Raw genomic sequence first — 6204 nt, 5'->3', positions numbered from 1 at the left:
GTGCTAGCATTTCCTAGCCATACAAAGAGCTCTTTGGGTCCGTGCCAGGAATGCAACCCCTCCACTTCTTAGGAGTGAAATTGGCTGCTCAAGGCTGGCTCGCTGATAAGGGCAGTTGACAAGGGTTGGAAGAAGCATTAGTGCCTCCCCTCCTTTCTCCTGGAGCTGTTTCCTGCTGAGCTCTCACCCCAGGTCCCCTCCAAAGATATCCCACAGCTGCAGTGCCATAATTAGTGTTTGCCTTCCTAGGAAATCCATCATAGAGGACAGCTGGATCAGCAGGATGGGCAGATGTGACAGGAGGCTTTCTGGACAGTGTTACTCCTCAGTGGATCAGTTATCTGATCCATGGAGGCATTTACACATCCACTCAATGCTGCAAACAAGTCAGAAAAACTAAAAACTTAAACTAAAACCTGAAAACTCTTTGGTAGCACAGAACCCACACATTCCTTTAATGGGGAGTATCAATGTGTCTCTGCTGAAATTTGAACCAGCCAAGAAGTCAGCACAAATCTTCACTTGCACAATAACCTTCAGGAGATTGAATTATAAACAAAACCACGCTTGCAGGTATCCTCATGCAAAAGTGAGTTTTGCCATGGTGAATCTTAATAGTCTTCAGCAGTAAAGAAATCCAAATGGAAAATCTTAGTCTTCATACTCCTGATAAAAACAAAATAACAGCCAGAGGAGGCATTTATAAAAGGCTACTTATTATAATAATTTTCCTCTAATTTCCTTGCTAACAAAGTTGAGTAAAAATTCCATCTCTAGCAGTGGCTCTGACTGGTGTTCAGGGGGTGGTTTTTGTTGGGTTGGATGGCTCTGAACTGAAAACTGTAATCTGCAGCTCCTGATCACATTTTATCTTCTGCCATCCTTGCTCCAGGGTCACCTGATAGGGCAGAGGGGCAGGAAACTGGGGACTCCACTTCTGCTCCAGGGGCTGAGTCACGACTGCATCTCCAGAGATTCAGAGGAAGACAGACCTGGATAATTCATAAAACCTGGAGTTCAGAGCAGCTGTAGGGAAATACTTTCCAAATTTAATCAATTTTCTGAAACAGAAGATTAGGTGATGCTTATCTGCCTTTACAGAACTGCAATTTTGGTCTATAGTTGCTAAAAGGATTTTTTTTCAATCTTTGGCTGATTTTACTCAGACCGAAGCTGTTTTCCTTTCCCACTGTTTATATTTCTAAATAATCCAGGGCACTGGAAAGCTAGATTTTTGTTTCTAAGTGCATATTGCAAATTTTCTCCTATCTTTTTGAAGTCTCATATTTTGTTTTATTTTCTTTTTTGGCTGAACATCATCTATTCTGTGGTTTAAATATCAACTCTATTAGGGAAAAAAAAAAAAATACAGATGGTGCAAAACACAAAAACAGTGGATCTGATTTCCAGAGGGTTATACTGGCATGGAAAGATCCTTGCTAAACTTTGGGACAGCACAACCCTCCTTGTGTTCCCTGGTGCTGGGAATGTGGCCTGGCAGTTAACTGGAGCAGATCACTTCCACTCTTCAGCACATCCTGAGTTGCCAAAATAGTCTGCCTTGGCAAGGTGAGAGAGCCAGAGCAGTTTGGGAAGCAGCAGAGTGCTGCCCTGGTTTCTTCTTCTATCCCACAAAAAACCTTTGGAGATTTCATAAGTATTGCTGATCTTCACTGAGAAGCAAAAAATTTTTTTATTTTTTTTATTTTTTTTTTTGCCTTTGTGTAGGGAAATTAAAATATCACCCCAGAATAATCCCATGCTTGGGGCAGGCAGTGGATTGTGGTTCAAGTCTTGTGGCTCTTATCCACATCAGAGCCTTTAACTTTTATTTCTTGCAGCCCAGTTCAACTCTATACCACAAGATCACTGCATGTGGGCTCTTTGTCTTTTGTCTGAGAATTTTACTGGCTCCATATCTGTGTTTCCTGAATTACATCCTGCATTAGGTGCAAATTTTTGCTTTGCAAATTCTGTTTTAAGCCTTTACCCTCTGCTGATTTAATCAACAGGAGCAGAACAGTTCTGGGACTGAAGTTCTCTCCGTTTCACCACGGGTTTTTAGCTCCACATCTTCACTGGGAGCAATGCCAAGTGTGAACATCCAGGAAGAACTTGCAGGAGAGCGAACTGAGCAGTCTGCAGCAATATCAAGCAGGCAGCAAGACTCAGCAGAGCAAAAAACAGATTAAAAGAAAGGATCTTGCATGACTGAGCCCTTGTACTGAACACACAGTGTGGGATGCTGTGATCTAATAGTGTCTAGACAACTATATCCTACATCACTTTCTTTCCTCTCTAACACAAATACAGCCAGAAGTTTCCCGAAAGAAAATACACAAAGAGAATTTCAGCTTGAAGCTTTACAGCCTCACTAGTGACTTTTGCACAGAATCCCCACCCTGTTTTTTACAATACATATTTATCTGTGCACATGGTTCCCCTTTTTGCTTGTTCCAGGGCTAAAGTCTTAGAAACAAAATCTTTGTAAGAGGTTGTGCAAGGCTGTGCATTCGTAATTTGGTGTGGTTTTGTGTCAGTAAACAATGTTTTAATATATAATCAATGAGAATGTTCTTGTTCATCATTATTTAGCATAATTAAACAAAGGTGTTGAGTGATTATGAAGTATTCATAGTGGACAGAAATGCATTTTAAAACAACTGGGTTTGAATAACATCTCTTTTGGCTCTGAACAGTCAAATAAAGATATGTCTTATACAGTTTTGCTTCATGGTTTTGGTATAACAAGCTCCTGAGCTGCAAGAATCAAAGTTTGGGGTAAATGTGATAAGCAGATGTCTCCTGTTAAGATATCCAGGGAGTCACGTTCTCTTGGGATATTTTTCTTCAGTTTCACAGCAGAAATAAAGATGCTGTGAAGTTTCTGGCTTTTTGAAGCAGCTCCAGTGCAGACAGAGGTGGTACAGCCTTCAAAGTTCCTTTTTGTGAACCTTGGGAAAGCAACACTGCAGCAGTTTGTTTGTGCATTTAACTCCCTGATTTTGCCAGACACATTTTGCTGCTGTTGGCTCTCTGGGAACCTGTCCAGTGCTTTTTCAGAGTTCAGACTATGATTAAATAGGAGCAGTGTGACATGACAGAAAGTTTTCTTGTATTTCAGAATACACGTGTCTTTTCTTGCTGCAAACAAGGAAGCTGACAGATGACAAATTCTGGATGGCATTTGAACTAAACTTCCAGTAGACTGGCAGCGTCTTTATGTTTATTTTTGGTGGAATGACCTTTCCATGTGTAAAGGCTCTAGATGCTTCCTGATTAAGTTATGCTTCCACATGAGAAACTTTCAGCTCAGAGGAATTAGGTGAAATTTTAAGAAAAAGGGCGTTCCCCTGAAACATAAAGCTGTAATAAAACTTGCTTTTTCTTGTCTTTTTGGTTTTTTTTTTTGTTGTTGCTGTCAGTTATTACAACCAGATTTTTGGAAGAGTTGATGGGCTTGATGAACTATGAAAAAAGAGAAATGATTCTTCTGGTTTTGACTTACAGGTAAGATTTCTTCCTTTTAATAAAAGATAATTGATATCAAAATAAAAGAGTATTTTGATGCAGAAAACCGATCCTTCTTCATATTTTCTCATTTTTAGAAGTTTTAGTTATTTGACAATTCTTTTTCTGTTTACTTATGCATTATTATTTAATTGGTTTACTTTGCTCAGCTCCCATCCTGACCTAGGTCTGGTTTCCTACCTGTGTTTGCTGTGAGAGAAGAGCTTTGGCTGTGTCTGAACTGCAAAATTCAGATAGCTCAGACTATTAACCATGTCCCTTTGTAAATGTCAACCTTCCAGCTAAGTCAGGTAAAACTAAATACATTCCATTTAGATGAAGCATTAGGTTTTTTGGGGAGAATAAATATATAAAGTAAATAACAAAGGAAATCAAGGTCAGGAGTGGAAAACATGTTTTCAGGGCATGGTTTAAGTTTAGGCTGGTTGTATTTCATTATTCCTGATTCCACATTGCCCTTCTAGGGAAGCTTGTGCTACCTCCCACGTTGACCTACAGTATCCTGAGGAAATGATTTAAGAATTTAAACCTTTCTTGTGTTTTGATTTTCTTCATAAATCTGTAAAATGTGGGTTCTCAAGGGAAAAAAATGCCAGACTTGGAATTAAGAATAAGGTATGCAAGCTAACAATTTCCAATAGATAAACTGCTCTGACAAAGAGATAAATCAAGAAGTAAGTCCAAAACAGCTCCTTTGCTAGAGTCAACACTCAGTGAAAATTGCTATGTTGTTGTAGCCTCTGGGCAGCTCTCTGGGCTCAGCTGTCCAGCCAGATTTTTACCCACCAAATAGAGCCCCTGTCCAAGCCATGGACAGCCAGAATCTCCAGGAGGATGCTGTGGGAAATGGTGTTAAACTCTTTACTGAAGTCCAGATGAACACATCTGCAGCCTTTCCTCATCCACCAGCTGAGTGTCCCTCTCATGGAAGGAGATCAGGTTGGTCAAGCAGGTTTTGCCTTTTCCTAAACTCGTGTTGGCTGGGTCTGATCCTCCCATTAACAAATCTAGAAGAGGTACTTGTTAATGGGAAAACACAGTTGCACAGTAGAGGTTTTTTTTCCAGAGAATTTCTCCTGGGATCAGTACTACCCAACACTCTGAATTCTGCAAATCTTAAACCCAGTAGAAAAACTTCACTCTCAGTACACACTTGGAGAAGGCTCCAAGTGTATGGTTGCTTTATTAAAGGGCTTCACTCCTTGGATGTCGCTGTAATTAAATTTAAATATATACCCACTTTTTACAGAGACCTTGAGTATTTCTGAAACTGAAACAAACCTTAGTTTATTTTTTTTTTATTGCTGCATTAGACAAAAACACATTGCCAGGGACATCAGGCAGTGCTGCACACACTGATGCTGCTCAGTACTGGGTGCCACGACACCATTCTGTCTCACAGCACCTCCCCAGTCCTGCTGCATCATCTCCTGGAGCTGCAGGCACTGGAAAATGTCACAATCAGAGAATTCCTGGGATTTAGACCAAAAAAGTGAAATAAAAAAGTCTTTGATCTGTGCTGGACACAGAGATTCCTTACCTGCAGATCTCTGGCTATTCAAAATCCATGCTTAGAGTACCCCACTAACTCCTTATATATTCAAACTGCTGTGGTTTTAATACAACTTAAAGAGTTACTTAAGCCACCTCTCTCTTTATCCATGTGCTAGAACAACTTCTACTAGAAATGTGTGCCTGGCAACAGTCTTGCATGTTTAAATTAAAGAGAGGAAAACACTACTGTGAGAGCAGCAGGCACGAAAATATCAAGTTTGATAACTATATAAGCAGCTTTCTCTGTGATATTACTATTTTGGAAGAGGGGGGGAGGGGGTATTTAAGAGTACTTGAATGTTCAAGACGTGTACAAACTGATTTTTTTTCAGAATGAGAGTGCTATGATTATTCTGCAGGAGCTGCATGTGGGGATGCTCATGTGGGGATGTGCAGGGCTATCCTGATCCATTTCCCCACTGACAATTGCTAATTTGCCTTCTCTCGGTGGATCCCCTAAGCATCACACACCTCTTAATCTCCCCAATGAACTGATACATACGGTGCTTGTGCACAGCCAGGCTGTGCTGCTACACACACAGGTATGCGGCAACGAAATCGGAATTCTTGGGAATCCCAGGATCAGAGTGGTTTGGGCTGGAAGGAACCTCAAAAAAGCCATCTGCTCCCAACCCCCTGCCACGCACAGGGACAGATCGCACTAGGCCAGCTTGCTCCAAGCCTCATCCAGCCTGGCCATCCTCCTCCTGACGCTGCCGGCAGTGCCACACGCCAGTGTAACCCAGCCGCTCCCGCCCGGCGCAGGCCCTGGGAACGGCCGGGACGAGCCCCGGGCACGGCGGGTCGCGGCCTTTGTCCTCCGCACACGGTGACGAGGCTCCAGCGCAGCCTTGACACCTTCGTCCCCCTCCGTGGGGCCGGGGCTGGGCCCGGGGCTGGGGCTGGGATTAGGGCAGGGATCGGGAAGAAGCGAATCTTCCCGGGCTGCCGGTGGCCAATCGCGGCCGCCCGGGCGCGCCCCCGCGGCGCCGCTGCCGCCGGACGTGCCGGGAGCTGTAGTTCTCCTCCGGCGGTGCCGCCGTTCTGTGCCCGGCCATGTGAACTACAACTCCCAGTAGGCTGCGGGGCCCCGCCGCGCGGCTCCCGGCAGTGCCTACC

Source organism: Parus major, chromosome 6, assembly GCF_001522545.3.
Source record: "Parus major isolate Abel chromosome 6, Parus_major1.1, whole genome shotgun sequence".
Taxonomy (NCBI): Eukaryota; Metazoa; Chordata; class Aves; order Passeriformes; family Paridae; genus Parus; species Parus major.
This window is presented reverse-complemented; position numbering follows the sequence as displayed.